General features: G+C 41.4%; 1 protein-coding gene across 3 annotated transcripts in view; it reads left to right on the forward strand.

Moving 5' to 3' along the window:
* Nucleotides 1–21,549, forward strand: part of LOC128694615 (enoyl-CoA delta isomerase 2-like) — a 223,433-nt gene that overhangs the window by 121,018 nt on the left and 80,866 nt on the right. The window lies entirely within an intron of this gene.

Consider the following 21,549-nt stretch of genomic DNA (forward strand, 5'->3'; position numbering starts at 1 on the left):
CTGCCCTCTGACTAATACTTTTATTAACTCCACACCTTTTCCTAATTTCCACACTCCAAATTTTCTGCATAATGTTTACACCACACATTGCCCTTAGACAGGACATCTCCACTGCCTCCAACCGTCTCCTCGCTGCTGCATTTACAACCCAAGCTTCACACCCATATAAGAGTGTTGGTACTACTATACTTTCATACATTCCCTTCTTTGCCTCCATAGATAACGTTTTTTGACTCCACATATACCTCAATGCACCACTCACCTTTTTTCCCTCATCAATTCAATGATTAACCTCATCCTTCATAAATCCATCCGCCGACACGTCAACTCCCAAGTATCTGAAAACATTTATTTCTTCCATACTCCTCCTCCCCAATTTGATATCCAATTTTTCTTTATCTAAATCATTTGATACCCTCATCACCTTACTCTTTTCTATGTTCACTTTCAACTTTCTACCTTTACACACATTCCCAAACTCATCCACTAACCTTTGCAATTTTTCTTTAGAATCTCCCATAAGCACAGTATCATCAGCAAAAAGTAACTGTGTTAATTCCCATTTTGAATTTGATTCCCCATAATTTAATCCCACCCCTCTCTCGAACACCCTAGCATTTACTTCTTTTACAACCCCATCTATAAATATATTAAACAACTATGGTGACATTACACATCCCTGTCTAAGACCTACTTTTACCGGGAAGTAGTCTCCCTCTCTTCTACACACCCTAACCTTAGCCTCACTATCCTCATAACCTATAAATACTTTGTATATTTTCCAAGACAATAGTAAATGGCCAAGGCAGGTAGGTGTAAATGTCCACCTGTCAGTGTGTTTGTGACAATTTGAGTACAATTTCAGTACCTAATACTAGTGTCAGAACAAAGTTTGGTTATGAAATGACAAAAACTACTATGAATTGTAATTTTTTTTTTTTCAACAAGTCGGCCGTCTCCCACCGAGGCAGGGTAATCCAAAAAAGAAAGAAAATCCTCAAAAAGAAAATACTTTCATCATCATTCAACACTTTCACCACACTCGCACATTATCACTGTTTTTGCAGAGGTGCTCAGAATACAACAGTTTAGAAGCATACACATATAAAGATACACAACATATCCCTCCAAACTGCCAATATCCCAAACCCCTCCTTTAAAGTGCAGGCATTGTACTTCCCATTTCCAGGACTCAAGTCCGACTATATGAAAATAACCGGTTTCCCTGAATCCCTTCACTAAATATTACCCTGCTCACACTCCAACAGATCGTCAGGTCCCAAGTACCTTTCGTCTCCATTCACTCCTATCTAACATGCTCATGCACGCTTGCTGGAAGTCCAAGCCCCTTGCCCACAAAACCTCCTTTACCCCCTCTCTCCAACCCTTTCAAGGACGACCCCTACCCTGCCTTCCTTCCCCTATAGATTTATATGCTTTCCATGTCATTCTACTTTGATCCATTCTCTCTAAATGACCAAACCACCTCAACAACCCCTCTTCTGCCCTCTGACTAATACTTTTATTAACTCCACACCTTTTCCTAATTTCCACACTCCGAATATTCTGCATAATATTTACACCACACATTGCCCTTAAACAGGACATCTCCACTGCCTCTAACCATCTCCTCACTGCTGCATTTACCACCCAAGCTTCACACCCATATAAGAGTGTTGGTACTACTATACTTTCATACATTCCCTTCTTTGCCTCCATAGATAACGTTTTTTGACTCCACATATACCTCAACGCACCACTCTCCTTTTTTCCCTCATCAATTCTATGATTAACCTCATCCTTCATAAATCCATCCCCCGACACGTCAACTCCCAAGTATCTGAAAACATTCACTTCTTCCATACTCCTCCTCCCCAATTTGATATCCAATTTTTCTTTATCTAAATCATTTGACACCCTCATCACCTTACTCTTTTCTATGTTCACTTTCAACTTTCTACCTTTACACACATTCCCAAACTCATCCACTAACCTTTGCAATTTTTCTTTAGAATCTCCCATAAGCACAGTATCATCAGCAAAAAGTAACTGTGTCAATTCCCATTTTGAATTTGATTCCCCATAATTTAATTCCACCCCTCTCCCGAACACCCTAGCATTTACTTCCTTTACAACCCCATCTATAAATATATTAAACAACCATGGTGACATTACACATCCCTGTCTAAGACCTACTTTTACCGGGTAGTCTCCCTCTCTTCTACACACCCTAACCTGAGCCTCACTATCCTCATAAAAACTCTTTACAGCATTTAATAACTTACCACCTATTCCATATACTTGCAACATCTGCCACATTGCTCCTCTATCCACTCTATCATATGCCTTTTCTAAATCCATAAATGCAATAAAAACTTCCCTACCTTTATCTAAATACTGTTCACATATATGCTTCAATGTAAACACTTGATCTACACATCCCCTACCCACTCTGAAACCTCCTTGCTCATCCGCAATCCTACATTCTGTCTTACCTCTAATTCTTTCAGTTATAACCCTACCGTACACTTTTCCTGGTATACTCAGTAAACTTATTCCTCTATAATTTTTGCAGTCTCTTTTGTCCCCTTTCCCTTTATATAAAGGGACTATACATGCTCTCTGCCAATCCCAAGGTACCTTCCCCTCTTTCATACATTTATTAAACAAAAGTACCAACCACTCCAACACTATATCCCCCCTTGCTTTTAACATTTCTGTCATGATCCCATCAGTTCCAGCTGCTTTACCCCCTTTCATTTTACGTAATGCCTCACGTACCTCCCCCTACACTTACATTCTGCTCTTCTTCACTCCTAAAAGATGGTATACCTCCCTGACCAGTGCATGAAATTACTGCCTCTGTTTCTTCCTTAACATTTAAAAGTTCCTCAAAATATTCTCGCCATCCACCTAATACCTCCATCTCCCCATCTACTACTCCCCTACTCTGTTTTTAACTGACAAATCCATACTTTCCCTAGGCTTTCTTAACTTGTTTAACTCCAAATTTTTTTCTTATTTTTATTAAAATTTCTTGACAGTGCCTCTCCCACTCTATCATCTGCTCTCCTTTTGCACTCTCTCACCACTCTCTTCACCTTTCTTTTACTCTCCATATACTCTGCTCTTCTTATAACACTTCTGCTTTGTAAAAACCTCTCATAAGCTACCTTTTTCTCTTTTATCACACCCTTTACTTCATCATTCCACTCCTCTTTCCTCCTGCCCCCACCCTCCTATAACCACAAACTTCTGCCCCACTTTCTAATACTGCATTTTTAAAACTATTCCAACCCTCTTCAACCCCCCCACTACTCATCTTTGCACTAGCCCACCTTTTTGCCAATAGTCGCTTATATCTCACCCGAACTTCCTCCTCCCTTAGTTTATACACTTTTACCTCTCTCTTACTTCTTGTTGCCACCTTCCTCTTTTCTCATCTACCTCTTACTCTAACTGTAGCTACAACTAAATAATGATCTGATATATCAGTTGCCCCTCTATAAACATGTACATCCTGGAGCATACCCATCAACCTTTTATCCACCAATAAATAATCTAATAAACTAATTACGTGCTACATCATACCTTGTATATTTATTTATCCTCTTTTTCTTAAAATATGTATTACTTATTACCAAATCTCTTTCTACACATAGCTCAATTAAAGGCTCCCTATTTACATTTACCCCTGGCACCCCAAATTTACCTACTACTCCCTCCATAACATTTTTACCCACTTTAGCATTGAAGTCCCCAACCACCATTACTCTCACACTTGATTCAAAACTCCCCACGCATTCACTCAACATTTCCCAAAATCTCTCTCTCTCCTCTACACTTCTCTCTTCTCCAGGTGCATACACGCTTATTATAACCCACTTTTCACATCCAATCTTTATTTTACTCCACATAATCCTTGAATTAATACATGTATAGTCCCTCTTTTCCTGCCATAGCTTATCCTTCAACATTATTGCTACTCCTTCTTTAGCTCTAACTCTGTTTGAAACCCCTGACCTAATCCCATTTATTCCTCTCCACTGAAATTCTCCCACCCCCTTCAGCTTCTCATTCATAACATCCACAATCATCTCTTTCTTATCATCTGCACAACATCCACGCACATTCAGACTTCCCACTTTGACAATTTTCTTCTTCTTATTCTTTTTAGTAATCTTTACAGGAAAAGGGGTTACTAGCCCATTGTTCGAGGCATTTTAGTTGACTTTTACAACACGCATGGCTTACGGAGGAAAGATTCTTATTCTACTTCCCCATGGATATAAAAGGAAAAGTAATAAGACCAAGAACTATTAAGATAAAATCAAAGAAAACTCAGATGAGTGTGTATAAATAAATGTGTACATGTATGTGTAGTGTGACCTAAGTGTAAGTAGAAGTAGCAAGACATACCTGTAATCTTGCATATTTATGAGACAGAGAAAAGACATCAGCAATCCTACCATCATGTAAAACAATCACAGGCTTTCGTTTTACACTCACTTGGCAGGATGGTAGTACCTCCCTGGGTGGTTGCTGTCTACCAACCTACTACCTACTACCTAATTATCAGAATATAAAAATTATATAAAATAATATGAAAAATAGAAAAAAATGTGTATCGGCAACACTTCCGCAAGAGGCAGGACACTGTTGCCGTCACGTGAGCATCCAGTGCCAACTTCTCGACCTCATATCTCTAAGTACTGACCCTAATTTTTTTTATTCTATAACACTTAGAAAAATGTGCTCTTTATTTTCATCAAAAAAAAATATATATATATATTTTTTTTTTTTTTTCAAAATATTCGGGTCACTGGGGTAGTGAACGTATATATACATTTGGACTGTTTAGGGGCTAAATGTCAATGAAGAAAGGGTGGCGGTAATTTCATGCACTGGTCAGGGAGGTATAACATCCTTTAGGAGTGAAGAAGAGCAGGATGCGAGTATGGGGGAGGTGTGTGAGACATTATGTAGATTATCATACATAGCACCCAAAAAAGTCAGTGACTTATTTCCATTAGGGTCCCTGTACCATATGGTACATTGTACCATATAGTACAGTGTACCATGTGGTACCATTGTACCATGTGTTACCATTGTACCATATGGTTCAAAACCATATAATTCCTCTTCATATCTGCTTCCATCAGTGTTAGAGCTATAACTTGGGAAGAGGAGAGTCAGACTTCGCTGAGGAGTGAGAGCTTCCTTGCCGCCAGGCATGATGAACAAAGTGTACTGAGATGGCGTTCCCACAATGCAATGCGAGTGCTCCAATTTTTTGTTTACTATGCATGCTGACCACATAGACCCATTCTCTTAGATGTAGGCCTACCAGCCTTCTCGCTCTAAATTTGAAGCCGCTAGGATCTTGGCGTAGATCTACGGCTTTGATCCTGGCTTCAAAGGCATAAATCTATGGGACTTATCTTTATCTTCAACAGGTTAAAGGTTTTCCTCTTTTTATTTTTAGTAAGCTGTATGGGAAAAGGGATTAATAGCCCATTGCTCCCGGCATTTTAATTGACTTTTTTAACACATGGCTTACGGAGGAAAAATTCTTATTCCGCTTCCTCATGGATATGAAAGGAAAATAATAAGAACAAGAGCTATTAAGAAAAACCAAAGAAAAGTCAGGTGAGTATGTTTATATAAATGTGTATGTGCATGTGTAGTGTGATCTAATTGTAAGTAAAAGTAGCAAGATATACCTGTTATCTTGTGTATTTATGAGACAGAAAAAAAGACACCAGCATTCCTACCATCATGTAAAACAAATACAGGTTTCTGTCTTATACTCATTTGGCAGGACAGTAGTACCTCCCTGGATGGTTGCTGCCTGCCAACCTACTACTACTTGGGAACAAATATAGGTTGACCATCACTAAGCTCGTGTGTGTGTGACCCAATTAATATTTGCACTAATAACTCATTACAGTTTTGATTGGGTGTGGACGTGTGAATGGCTCATTACCTTGTAATTTGTTCATGATTGTAACCATGAACAATGGACCCCCAACCTACGATATTAGTCCGTTCCTGAGAGCCCATCGTAAGACGAAATGATCGTAGGTTGAATTAATTTTCCCCATAAGACCTCTTCAAGCGGGGGCTCCTTGGCGTGGTGAAGAGGCTCTTGGTCTGAGCAATTAGACCTGTCAGTCTCCTTCCTCAGACCGAACCTAATTACCCCCCAATCCCCCCTTCCCTATCCCATCCTCCCCTTGTTCCTTTCCTCCTCTCCACACCTCCCTTTTGCCCTTCCTCTTTTTGACCTTTGGGATTTTTCCCACAGGCGTGCTAGTTCCTTGGTAGGGGAAAGGGTACCGGGGTCCATCCCATTCCGTTGAGGTTCTTGGCGGTGGTGTAGTTTGCCGTGGAATCTGGATCGCCTGGGGATGTCCCGATCCCTCTCCGGTATCCCGGAGGGTGGCTTTGGGTGTCTTTCGGGCGACGGGTGTATCTCTGAAAGCCACCTTTTGGATTCCAGGGGTGGTGGCCGAAGGAGGTATGCTTTGTGGTGGATATCCGGCCGCCCTCTCTTTTGTCCACCGAGGTAGCTCAGCAGATGTGAGGTTGCTATCCCGGATTGCTGGTTTACTGGCATGAAGGTTCCTTGCTGCATCTGCGCTACTTGCAGTGCTGAGGTCCTCTTGGGCACGGAGGGAGATTTCTGGCCCTTTCATTCCTCCTAGGAACTATCCCTCCCCGGTCTCCCCTTTTTTTTTTTTTATTTTTATTTTCTTCTTTCTTTTTTTTCTTAAAAACAAAAAGAAAGAAGTAACCTAACCATGGAGTACCCGATCCATGACCCCGCTACCCCTGGGCCCCTTATTGTTACCGCACCCCATTCTGACCTCGCCTCGTCTTTTTTTTATTTATTTATTTATTTATTTAGTAATTTAAGCATACATACAGAGGTACAAAAAATACAGGTAAGAGCAGCATGCCAAAGCCACTTACATGCATAGCATTACGGGCTGGCTTAAAATTAACTTAAGATTAACTAAGCAATGATGAAATCAGTGATAAAACATTATTGTAAACAGATAACTATAAAGCACAAATGAGTATTACAAAGACAGGTCATATGGTTGCATGCATTGCTGTACATTCAGTCGAATGGAGTATTCTGTTAGGTAGTGTATTCGGACACTCCTAAGGCCCCTGTACCTCTTGCTGGTGCTGTTTTGTCACCCGCTTCAGGTGCCAGGGTTCCGACTGACTCCTTCGATTTGTCTGACCTCCGCTCTCCTTTGACTATGCTTCCGGCCTCTCTCTCTACGGTGCGGCGATTTTCGAATCGCCAGCCCGTCCCACATCGGACCGACTCTGGTCCCACTTCTAAACACCAACGACAATCTCCTGATGATGTTACTTCGTTACCTTCCCATTCTACTCGGAAAAGACCGACATGTCATGCACTCCCTCTCCACACTCAGTTTCAGACCACACAATGGACTAAATTCTTTACTTTAAGACCAACTTCTTCTACTGCCTATCTTTCCAACCATAGTATTGGCAAAGCGCTCCTACGCCACTTTGGTAGAGATATTTCCTTTCATGCTCTTAAGAGTGGTACGTGCATCATCACAGTCCAGAATTCTACCCAAGCTCATGATCTTTCTCTTCTTTCACATATCGATACTGTTCTTATCACAATCGAAAAACATCATTCCCTCAATTCTTGTAATGGTACTGTTATTCTGCCCCATACCATAGTCCAACAGAATTTCCAGACATGTGGCAATGACATTCTCGAACAGCTGGAACTCCACGATCTCCCAATTCTCAAGGTAGACACTTATGTTCTTCCTGCCAGCGGACGAAGACTATACCCTTGCAATGTGGCTCATTTAACTTTTGACAGCCGTGAACTCCCATCCTCTGTTTATGTAGCAGAACATCGGTTACAAGTTCGGAAGGTGATCCCTACACCGCAGCAGTATAGGAATTGCTGGCGATTTGGCCACCCAGCAAAATATTGCAGATCTATAGCCGAATGCCCAGTCTGTGGTGCCGATGACCATTCTAATATGTCTTGCAGTCGACCTCCCTCTTGCCTTAATTGTCATGAGGCTCACCCTTCGTACTCTCGCCGTTGCCAGGTCTACTTAAATGAGCAGGAAGTTCGTTACCTCAAAGAGGCAGAAGGTCTCCCTTATGCTATGGCAGTTTCTCATCTCCACCTCCAAGGGAGACTACCCCGTGTTTCTTATTCTCGTGTTTCAAAACGTCCCCCCACTTCTGGGGTCCCATCTTCTGCAGCTTCCTCTGCGGTTGCCAGTCCCATAGTCACTCCTGTAACTAATTCTTTTGCTGTCCTGGGCTCAGACATCCCTACTTAAACACCTCAGTCTGTTCTCACTTCGTGTTCTCCCTCACTAACCCCGATATCGACAAAACCTAGTACGACACCTCCTCCCAGTCGTCCCTCTACTTCTCAGAAGTCCAAAAAATCTCCTTTAACCCCTCCTTCCCTTCATCCACCTCCACATTTTACCTTCCCGGTCTCTGTACCTGGGTCTTCCCCTTTCACTGGCTATGTTACAAGTGTGGAGGTTCATCCTCCTCCTCATACTGTGCCTCCTTCCCTGTCCCCTCCCAAGTTTCTTCCTCTTCTGCCACCTCCCAGATTTCTGCCTCTCTGTCCCCTCCCACACTTCTCCAGTTCCCTCCACCCTTTCGCCCCTCCCTACCTTGGTACAGTCCATTACAGTTCCGATCTTTACTCAAACTCCTCCTCCTTCCATCTCTGATATTGTCTCCCATACGACGTCTCTGAACTCCGAAACACTTGAAGCAATCTCTGAATATATTGCAGAGACCAAACCATCAATGGACACTGATCCACCCTCTGTTCCTTCTCTTTCCTCTTCTCCGTCTGCGCAGCTCCTTTCTTCACAGCGCACCGTTCCTTCGCTGCTTGAACGTTTTCCCCTGCCACCACAAGTGGACTTTTCTAACCCCTCTAGTCCGTAAGTACCCTTCCCTGCGGATTTCTAGTATCTTTATTGTTGCCAATCATGGCCTATTTACAGTGGAATATACGCGGCCTCGGGTAATCGGGGTGAGCTTCAGACGTTGCTTTCCCAAATTTCCCCTGTTGTTGTTTGCTTACAAGAACCAAAATTACACTCTGCTGTTATCTATCCCATCTCAGGCTATAATTTATTTTATTCTTTGGATCCTTTTCCTGATAGGACCTTTAATGAAAGTGCCCTTCTTCTACGCACTGATATTCCGTACCATCAGCTATTTGTTCGTACTTCGCTGCATTACACAGCAGCCCGTATCCACCTGCATAGGTAGTATACACTGTTCTTTGTATCTCCTTCTCGAGCATTATCTATTCCGGATATTGCCTTTCTTGTTTCATCATTGCCACAACCACTTTTGTTACTTGGCGATTTTAATGCCCATCATTTTCTCAGGGGGGGGGGCTCACTGTGATTGCTGTGCCATTCAGCTAGAGGCTTTTCTTGCTTCCCACCCCCTCCATGTTTTAAATACAGGTACTCGCACCCATTTTGATCCTAGTACTCATACGCTCTCTTGCATCAATCTCTCAGTCTGCTCTTCCTCCGCCGCACTAGACTTCACCTGGTCTGTTCTCCCGGATTTACATGACAGTTATCATTTTCCAATCATTCTTACTTCCCCTTCATATTCACCACCTCTTCGCAGCCCACGCTGGCAGTTTGATCGGGCAAATTGGGACCTTTACTCACAACTAACTGTTTTTAGTGAGGTTCTTTCTTTGTCCTCCATTGATGAGCTTTTACACCTCTTCTCGTCCTCAGTTTTAACCACAGCTTCTCATTCTATACCCCAAACCTCGGGCAGGCATTCTCAGAAATGCATGCCTTGGTGGTCTCCTGCTTGTGCTCGTGCAGTACGTTTGAAATGCGCTGCGTGGGGCAGGTACCGGTATAATAGAACCACTGAGAGACTTCTTAATTTTAAGCAGAAGCGTGCGATCGCTTGCCGTGTCATTCGTGTTGCTAAACACACTTGCTGGCGAGATTGTCTCCACCATCACCTCTGCTTCCTCTATGAGTGCAGTCTGGAAAAAAGTACGGAAACTGAGTGGTAAATATTCTCCTGACCTGGCTCCTGTTCTGCAGGTTGCCGGTGGTGTTGATATAGCAAACCCTCTAGATGTTGCCATTGAAATTGGCAATCATCTAGTCCGTATTTCTCTGGGGCTCCATCTCTGCCCCTCGTTTCTTTCCTCAAAGTCTGCCAGAGAGTTAGCACCCTTGGACTTTTCTTCTCTCAGAGAAGAACAGTATAATGTGCCTTTTACACTTCAGGAACTGGAGGCAACACACTCAGCTTGCCGATCATCTACAGCTGGGCCTGACGACATTCATATTCGTATGTTACAGCATTGGTCACAAGTTCTTCCACAGCTGTGGAAATCTGCCATTGTTCTCTCTTTCCGCAAACCGGGTACTACGGGACATGAAGCCTCCCATTATCGTCCCATCGCTCTTACCAGTGCATTTTGCAAAGTGATGGAATGTCTGGTAAATAGACGTTTAATGTGGTATTTAGAGACACACAACAGTCTCTCTACTCGTCAATATGGCTTTCATAAGGGCCGTTCTACCATAGACCCCTTACTACGTTTGGATACATATGTTTGTAATGCCTTTGCGAATAAACACTCAGTTATTGCCATATTTTTTGACCTTGAGAAGGCATATGACACAACTTGGAGGTATAATATTTTGGCCCAAGCCCACTCCTTAGGCCTCCGAGGCAATCTACCATCTTTCCTTAAGAACTTTTTAACTGAGACATTTCCATGTTCGAGTCAATAATGTGCTCTCCCCAGACTTTATCCAAGCTGAAGGTGTCCCTCAGGGGTGTGTTCTGAGCACAACACTTTTTCTCGTTGCTATAAATGATTTGGCCTCTGTTCTTCCATCCAGTATTTGGTCATCACTCTATGTAGATGACTTCGCTATTGCTTGTGCAGGCGCTGACTGTCACCTCATTACAGTTTCTCTCCAACAAGCGGTCGACCGTGTTTCCAATTGGGCCACTACGCATGGGTTTAAATTTTCCAGTACCAAAACTCACCAAATTACTTTCACTAGACGCTCTGTCATCTCCGATCATCCTTTGTACCTCTATGGCTCCCGTATCCCTGAACGTGATAGTCAGGTTTCTAGGCCTTCTCTTTGACCGTAGGTTATCCTGGAAACCCCACATTGCCTCTCTAAAAGCAACTTGTCACAGCCGGCTGAACCTTCTTAAGACCCTTGCTCATCTTTCATGGGGAGCTGACCGTCGAACTCTCCTTCGCCTACATTCCGCCCTCATTTTATCGAAACTCGATTATGGTGACCAGATCTATTCAGCAGCCTCTCCTGCTACTCTCTCTAGCCTTAACCCCATTCATCACCAAGGATTACGTTTATGCCTTGGTGCTTTTCGCTCTTCCCCTGTTGAGAGCCTCTATGCAGAAACGAATGTTCCATCCTTGTCTGATCGCCATGATGCCCATTGCCTTCGCTACTTTGTGCGCTCTCACGATCTCCGCAATCCTTCCATTTATAGAATGGTCACTGATATAAGTAGACATTCTTTGTTTGTTCGCCGCCCCTGTTTACTCCGTCCCTTTTCTCTTCGCCTACATTCGCTCGTCTTCCCTTCAGTTACCGCCTTTATATGTTCATGTAGCATCTCACTTTTCCCTACCCCCCTGGGAAGTTCCAGCTGTTCGGGTCTGTTCTTTCTCACTCCCTTGCTCGAAAGCCAACTGCCTACGGTGGCTTCCCACTATATTTTTCTTGACCACTTCCACTCTCATTCCCATGCCGTCGCCATGTACACAGATGGCTCTAAATCTTCTGACGGCGTTGGATTTGCAGCAGTGTTTCTGGACAGCATTGTGCGAGGGCATTTACTATCTTCGGCTAGCATTTTTACTGCTGAATTGTATGCCAATCTTGCAGCACTTATTCATATCGCATCTGTGCCTGTGTCATCATTTGTGGTTGTCTCAGACTCCCTCAGTGCTCTACAGGCTATACGGAAATTTGATACACCTCACCCCCTAGTTCTCCGTATCCAACTTTGGCTATGCCGTATCTCTACCAAGCATAAAGATATTGTTTTTTGTTGGGTCCCTGGTCATGTTGATGTACAGGGCAATGAACAGGCAGACACTGCTGCATGGTCAGCAGTACATGACCTACCAATTTCATATAGAGGTGTTCCATTTCCGGACTATTTTGCTGTAATAGCTACCCATCTTCGCATCCGTTGGCAACAACGTTGGTCTGCTCTGCTCAAAAACAAACTTTGTTCTATTAAACCGAGTATAGGTTACTGGCCATCTTCTTGTTGCCAGTGTCGAGATTGGGAGACTACTCTCTCCCGCCTTCGCATTGGCCATACTCGTCTTACTCATGGACATCTCATGGAGAGGCGCCCTGCTCCTCTCTGTGAGCATTGTCAGGTTCCATTATCGGTCAGCCACATTCTGTTAGACTGCCAATTTATCAACGAGCACGCAGAATTTACCTCCAACATCGTCTCTGCTCTACTACTCTCTCTTTACCTTCCCTTCTCACTGATGGACCCACCTTTCATCCAGACACTCTCATTGACTTTTTGACAACAACTGGCTGACTCCACAAACTCTGATGATACCTTCAGCCCTTTCTACCTCAATCTCTTGCTACCCCCTACCCCCGCACTATCCCCTGCCCCGCTGTTTTCTGTAACCTACTAACCATCCCTCCCCCCTTCTGCCGCCCGATACCCTCGCTTCCTTCCCTACCCTGCAGCGCTGTATAGCCCTTGTGCCTTAGTGCTTCTTTTTGATTATAATAATAATAATTTCCCCATAAGAAACAGTGGAAATCAAATTAATCAGTTCAAGACACCCAAAAGTATGAAAATTTTTTTTTACCAAATGAAATATACATTTTCCTACACACAAAAAGAAGGATACATGCACAATAGTAGAGTAGTACTTGCACAATATATATTGTGCATGTACTACTCTACTAAATGAAGAATAAATAACACTTACCTTTATTGAAGATATAGTGATGACTGATGAGACACTGTGTCCTGGGAGTGCCTTTTCCTCCTGAGTAATGTAGGTCCTGTTTGGCATTTTCTTCCAGAACAGGCCTTATCACATTGTGTATGCCACTATGATTCTTAAATCTCTCAAACCAACCTTTGCTGGCTTTAAATTCACCAATATGAGCACTAGTTCCAGGCATTTTTTCTTGTTCACCTGGGTGTTAGTTGACTGGTGTGGGTCGCATCCTGGGAGACAAGATTAAGGACCCCAATGGAAATAAGTTAGACAGTCCTCGATGAAGCACTGACTTTCTTGGGTTATCCTGGGTGGCTAATCCTCTGGGGTTAATTGTTTCTCGGTATTCTCGATAAGCCACACCAACAACAGTCTCCACATCTTCGAGTAGTACAGCTGATCGTGGTGCAGCAGCAGCTGACGGTGCTACAGCAGCAGCAGCAGCAACAACTGACCATGGTGCAGCAGCAGCAACTGACCATGGTGCAGCAACTGCAGCAGCAGCAACTGACCATGGTGCAGCAGCAGCAGCAACTGACCATGGTGCAGCAGCAGCAGCAACTGACCATGGTGCAGCAGCAGCAGCAACTGACCATGGTGCAGCAGCAGCTGACCATGGTGCAGCAGCAGCTGATGGTGCTACAGCAGCAGCTGACAGTGCTACAGCAGCAGCAGCAGTTGACCATGGTATGATAGTATTTCAATAGTATTTCTCACCCTTTCTACCACAGGGTTGGCACTAGAAGCTGCTTTCTTTGGGCCCATGGTGGCTTATTTAGCAGTTACAAGCACTAAAAACACTGGAGTAATACAAAATGTTCTGAATGTATGCGTGGGAGCAACCGCTCTGGTTTGTAAACATTGGCACACTAACTGAAGGCAGGCCAGCTGAGGTGCGCTCAGGCGGACAGAGACGTGGGGATGCATACGGGGCGAATGCTGTAGGTCGAGCTTTTCACCATACGTCAGAGTCAAATTTTTACGCTGAAATGCATCGTAGGTCTTTTTTTATGTAGGTTGGGGACATCATACGTTGGGGTCCACTGTATGCATGTGTAGATGAATCACTACCTTTGTAACTTGGTCATGATTGTGACCAGATCTACCTGGAGTTCATTACCTTTGTACCTTGTTCAGCTATCAAAACTTTACAGCCCAGTCCCTGGACCCATTATGTACCTCTGTAATCTTTTGACTGCCACCCACAAGATGAGTATGGGGTACATAATAAAGATATTAAACTAAGTAACCATCACTAATCCGGCATCAACGGAACCTATAGTGTGCTGAATTAGTGATTTTGCCAGATTACAGAGTGGTTAAGTTAGAATACACTTAGCCCAACAGATAACCATCTCGTGCTACCTTTAAAATACCACGTAAATCAGTACAAGTTGGTTAACCCTTTCACTGTTGTGGTCCCTGCTCACAAACTTACTCCAAGTGTCAGAGAATTTAAAAAAAAAATTATTTTATGAAATGATAGAATCTTTTTCCAAAGGTAATAAAACCAAAAGTACGAAATTTGATGGCAATACGTATTTACACTTCGGCAATTTTGCCCAATTTACACTATATTTTTGACCAATTCCATTCTTCCAACTGACCAAACTCATAGCTATTTTACTAGTATTCTTTCAGTTATGTCGATTGAGTATAAGAAACCACCCATTTACCTATTTCAACTATGCAGTAAAGTGATCATAAATTGGTAATTTGATCAATTTCACTCAAATTTCAAGAGATGCCAATTTCAAAATAGTATCCAGAATAAACAATGCAGACATCCCTGGCACTAAAATAATGTCACATCTCCAGGCCCCTCTTATATTATGCTTGCTTTCCATTCTGAATTTTTATTTACACAAAAAATAGAAGATTTGCTGTTATGCAGACTACTGCCTTATTGTAATAATTGTATAAATAGTGTCACCCCATTCGTGACCGCATATTAGACCAGCTAGTTGAACACACATTGGACACGGGATGTGATTTATTTACTTTTAACCCCTTAACTGTCCAAATGTAGATCTACGTTGTTACTGCTAGTGCTCCAAACGTAGATCAACGTTTTATTTTTCCAGCCTTCAAATTTGGCACAATTGGCCTGAGATATCTGGTAAGTATAGAATGGGTCTTAACACTCAGTGTGTGCAGTATTAAAAAAATCTGGGACCACTTAGTACCTTGTGGGAGCACCATTTCAATTGAGTGCCAGCTTGAGCAAACAGCATGACACACACACCAGGGATTCACTGATGTCATGTCATATTAACACTCCCCTTTTGAGAAGAAAGTGATGCTGATGCTGAGTTTAGTGGCTTTGAGATGGATGTGGCCTCAAGTGGTTGAGGAAATATAAAGAAAACCTCGATAATAACCCATTTGCAACATTTGTGCAACATTCTTTCAATTTTGATACCACTGGTAGTCTCATCCTACCAGAATGTCCTGTAATCTATGCTCTAAGTAAAGAGAAACAATTTTGGAATGTGTAATACATGTTCGGCAGATCACAACAATGTATCTAACACATCTGCTTCGAAAATGATAGGATGGATAATGAGAATCTTCAAAACTAGGGATGCCAAGCCCATGATTCTTTTCAAATCACTTATTCTGTCTAGGTTGGAGTATTGCTGTATACTATAAGCCCTTTTTAAGGCAGGCAAAATTGCAGACCTGGAGAATGTACAGAGAACTTTTACAGCATGCTTAAGTATGATAAAGCACCTAAATTATTGGGAATGGTTCAATCCCCTTGATTTGTATTCCTTGGAATGCAGACGAGAAAGATACATAATAATATACACTTGGAAAAAATCCTAGAGGGACTTGTCCCAAATTTGCACACAGAAATCACTCCCTATGAAAGCAGAAGACTCAGCAGGAGATGCAGCATCCTCCCACTGACAAGCAGGGGCACCATGAGTATGCTAAGAGACAACACAGTGAGGCCCAAAACTGTTCAACTGCCTCCTAGCATACATAAGGGGGATTACCAGTAGACCCCTGGCTGTCTTCAAGGCACTGGACAAGCATCTAAAGTCAGCGATCAACAGTTACAGGCTGAGTAGTCGAGGTTACACTGTTTATGGAGACATAGTGGTATCTATTGATAAGATAAGATTTTAGGTATTCAAGGGTACATCCTATGACCCCATAATGTTCTAGTTTAAGGAGCAAGGTATTGTGGTTCTCTGTATCAAATGCTTTTCACAGATCTATGAAGAGCTCCAGAGGATATTCAATTTTTTCAAGGGCTGCATATAGCAGTTCAAGCATTTGTATAATTGCATCACTCATGCTTTTTTTTACTTAACCCCTTGTCTGTCACAACCCCGAATCCTGAGGTGTCTCCTGGTGTCGCAAAATTTAAAAAAAAAAAATTATTTTTTCTTATGAAACGATAATCTTTTCTCAATTGTAATGACACCAAAAAAACAAAAACGAAATTTGATGGAAAACTGACGGAATTAAGCTGTCGCGAAGTTAGCGACCTCGGCGATATTTACGAATCGGCGATTTCGTCCACTTTGAGCCTTATTTTCGGCTAATTCCATTGTTCCAGTCGACCAAACTCATAGCTATTTCTTTAGAACTCCATTTTTTCTATTGACTGAGTACAAGAAACTGCCCATTTACTGATTTCAACTACCCAATAACATGGTCAGAAATTTGCAATTTGGCCAATTTCACGAAAATTAAAAAATATGACAATTTCAAAATAGGGTTCAGAATGAGCAATGCAGACATTTCTGGCTCTAAAATAACATTTTCTTTGTTCATCAGTCACGTCTCCAAGCCCCTCTGATATTACTCTTGCTTTTTATTTTGAATTTTTATTCAAAAAAAAAAAAAAAGATTTACTGTTATTCAGACTACTGCAATACTGTAATAATTGTATAAATAATGTCAACCCGTTCATGACTGCATCTTAGAATGGCTAGTTGGACATTTATTGGACAATGACATCATTTGTTTACTTTTGAACATCGGCAAAAATCAAACATTTCCCCTACTTTGAGCTCCATTTCCAGGTCTTTTATATAGTAAAATCAATCAAAATCACCTCTATTTCTATACTATGTTTTCCATTCTATCAAATAAGACCAAAAAAACGAGAATACAACCATAAGTACTATACGAAAATAGACCACAAATTCGACATTTTAATTAAAAAAAAACGGTCAGTTTTTTTTTTTTCTCATTATGCACTTCGTGCTTCAAGATTTTTTTTATATGGTACACACTGACCACACAGACCCATTCTCTCACATGTGTGCCTATCAGCTTTCTCCTGCTTGATTTGAAGCCACTAGAATTTATGAGTATATATACGTCACCCTGCCTCGGTGGGAGACGCCCGACTTGTTGAAAAAAAAAAAAATATACGTCAAACACGGTACCTCGTAAGACGTATATATAATACCGAAAAAGTCAAAAGGTTAAACCCAAAATGGCAAGGATTAAGTATGTTGTGAATGATTAAGTAGGAGTAAACTCACTTATGAATTATTTTTTCAAAAGTTTTTGATAGTAAGGGCAAGTTTGATATAATCCCATAGTTATTCACCTCAGTTATTCACTCCAGTATGTACTCTCAGCCACCACACTTTACAATTGTGTAAATTTGTTTTTGTAAGGCATCCTGTATTGTGTTTATATGATATGTAGAATGTTTCTTTTTTTTTTTTATTATTATTATTAACACATTGACTGTTTCCCACCAAAACAGGGTGACCCAAAAAAGAGGAAATACTTTCATCATCATACACTCCATCACTGTCTTGCCAGAGGGTTGCCTACACTACAGTTAAACTACAACATATCAACACCCCTCCTTCAGAGTGCAGGCATTGTATTTCTCACCTCCAGGACTCAAGTCTGACTAACCTGTTTCCCTGAATCCTTTCATAAATGTTACTTTGCTTACATTCCAATAGCACATCATCATAAAACGCATTTGTCTCTACTGACTACTATCTGATATGCTCACACACAAAACCTCCTTTACCTCTTCCAACCTTTCTTAAGATGACCCCAACCCTACCTTCCTTATACTACAGATTTATATGCCCTCCAAGTAATTCTATTTTGTTCCATCCTTTCTAGATGTCCGACCCACCTCAACAACTCCTCAGCCCTCTGGATAATACTTTTAGTGACCCCACACCTCCTAATCTCCTAACATGGATTCTATGCATTATATTCACACTGCACAGTTTCCTCAAAGACGACATCGGCAATACCTCCACCCTTGTTGTTGCAACACTCACCACTCATGCTTCACACCCATATAAGAGTGTTGGTATAACTTTACTCTCATACATTCCCCTCTTTGCTTCCATGGATAATGTTCCTTGTCCCCACAGACTCCTCAGTGCACCACTTCAGTTTTTTTTTAACACATCGGTCGTTTCCCACCGAGGCAAGGCGACCCAAAAGAAAGAAAAACCCAAAAAGAAAGAAAAAAACTTTCATTTTCATTCAACACTTTCACCATCACTCATACGTGATCACTGTATTTGCAGAGGCACCCAGATACAACAGTTTAGATAGTCACTCCAAACTGCCAATATCCCAGATCCCTCCTTTAACCTTTTCAGGGCCCATGCCGTAGATCTACGGCTTTATGTTCAGGGTCCAAACCGTAGATCTACGCCATGAGCTCAGCTCACTCTGATAAGCTGTGAGCAGTAAATTTGGGCCTAGATATGAGAGAATACATCTATGTGGTATGTGTGCACCACATAAAACAAATCCTGCAGCACAGTGCATAATGAGAAAAAAAACTGAGACCGTAGTTTTCAATTAAAACAGCAACTTTGCAGTGTTTTTCATAAGTTTTTTATATCTGTATTTGTAATTTCTTGGTCTCATTTGATAGAATGGAAGATATACTACAGAAATAGAGATTATTTTGATTGGTTTTAGTACTGGAAATGGCTTGAAACTGAGCTCAAAGTAGCAGAAATGTTAAATTTTTGCTGATGTTCAAGTGTAAATAAATGACCTCACAAGTCTAATACATGACAGCTGGTGGGTCTAATATACATTCACAAATGTGGTGATATTATTTATACAATTATTACAGTATTACATACCAGTGAATCTTCTCCTTTTTGGTTTGAAAAAAAAATTCATTATGTGAATAAAAAATCAAAATGGGATTCATTTGTTAAGCCTGAAAACATAACTAATGAACAGAGGAAATGTTAGTTTAGTGCCAGGAATGCCTGCATTGTTTATTCTGGATCCTATTTTGAAATTGGAATATTTTGAACTTTGCATTAAATTGGCCAAATTACCAATTTCCAGTCACTTTATTTTGTTGTTCAAACAGTTGACTTGGTGATTTCTTGTGCTCAATCAATAGAATAGAAGTAATACTAGTGAAAAAGCTAAGAATTTGGTTGACTGGCATACTCTAATTGGCCTAAAATGGGAGTCAAAGTCGGCAAAATCACTGATGTGTAAATATCGCCAACACATCAGAATTCACGAGAGCATAATTTTGTCAATTTTCCAATGGTAGATTCTCTACCATTTCATAAGAAAAAATAATAAAATTATTTTTTGAAAATTCTTGGGCCCTGGTGCACACTTTGAAATTTGGCCTCTGGACCCTGAAAGGGGCATTGTACTTCCCATTTTCAGGACTCGAGTCTGGCTAACTGGTTGGTAGACGGCAACCGCCCAGGGAGGTATTACTGTCCTACCAAGTGAGTGTAAAACGGAAGCCTGTGATTGTTTTACACGATGGTAGGACTGCTGGTGTCTTTTTTCTGTCTCATAAGCATGCAAGATTTCAGGTACATCTTGCTACTTCTACTTACGCTTAGGTTACACTACACATTCATGTACACGTTTATGTATACATACTCATCTGAGTTTTCTTTGATTTTATCTTCGTAGTTCTTGTTCTTATTACTTTTCCTTTCATATCCATGGGAAGTGGAATAAGAATCTTTCTGTGGGCACCTAGCTCCCTTGTAGTGCTCCTCTTTCATAGTATTTGACTGGCTGCTGCTCCTCCATACTATCTTCCCCACTACTACCTTCTACCTCCACTACTACCACTACCACCTCCTGCCTATATATACTCCCCCCTTCTCTCCTTTTCGTTAGTGTGACTTTGTAAATGGTCCAGGTCGGACCAAAACGTCGTTGTAAGCTCCTCTCTTCTGTGTGCAGGTTATTTGTAAATCTTTCTTCCTGTAAGCCATGTGTGTTGTAAAAGTAACTAAAATTTATGGAGCAGTGGGCTAGTAACCTTTTTTCCCATATACATTTACTTTCTCCATACTCCCTCCTTCCATTCTGATATCCAGTCTTTCATTACCTAAATTTTTTTTGATATCCTCATCACCCTGCTCTTTTCTATGTTCCCTTTTAATTTCCTTCTTTTACATACCCTTCCAGACTCATCCACCAACCTCTGCAACTTCTTTTCAGAATCTCCCAAAAGCACAGTGTCATAAGCAAAAAGCAACCGTAATAACTCGCACTTTGTGTTAGTCTTTATCTCTTAATTCCTCACCTCATGCCAACACCCAGGCATTCACTTCTCTTACAACCCCATCTTAAATATATTGAACAGCCATAGTGACATCACACATCCCTGTCTAAGGCCTACTTTTACTGAGTAATAATTTCCCTCTTTCCTACATCTCTATCCTGAGCCTCACTATCCTCATAAAAAACTCTTAGCTTCATTTAGTAACCTACCACCTCTTCCATACATTTACATTAACATCTGCCACATTGCTCCCCAGTCCACCCTATCATATGTCTTTGTATCAACTGATAATTTTACATAGGATGGTCATTATACGTACTTTCTTTTATTGGTGGGATACGGCCAACATGCTAAAATAAAATTTAAATTAGCGAAGAGCTAGTAACCCCTTCTCCTGTATAAATTAGTAAATTTAAAATGAAAAACTTTAGTCTTTTCTGCTTTAGGTCACCCTGCCTTGGTGGGATGGGGCCAGTGTGTTGAAAAAAAAAAATCTTAAATTGTCACTTTAAATTTCTTATCTCAATATCTGTTCTCCTAACCCCTTACAAATTGAGGCATATAATATACCTATTATGTAACTAGTTTATGTTTTGCATAACTATGGGCTTTAACATGACAGAAAAATATAAAATGTAAAACAATGTACTTCCAGGGAAAGTAAACTATAACACTCCAAGACATACACAAAACACTTCAGACAGGTGCTTAATTTCAGATGTTTTGATTGAAAAGTATCCAAACATATCTGGAAGCATTGCTGTGATACTATATTATGAACAATGTACATACTACAGGGCAAAAGAGAGCACAGATGCATTACAGAATTCCTGGGCACTCCAGTACAGACCGGGCCGCCGGGGCGTTGACCCCCAGAACTCTCTCCAGGTAAACTCTGCATTGACATAAACACAAAACCACAGCCATCCACAGTCATCCAACTTGG

This window comes from Cherax quadricarinatus, chromosome 2 (assembly GCF_038502225.1).
Source record: "Cherax quadricarinatus isolate ZL_2023a chromosome 2, ASM3850222v1, whole genome shotgun sequence".
Lineage (NCBI taxonomy): Eukaryota > Metazoa > Arthropoda > Malacostraca > Decapoda > Parastacidae > Cherax > Cherax quadricarinatus.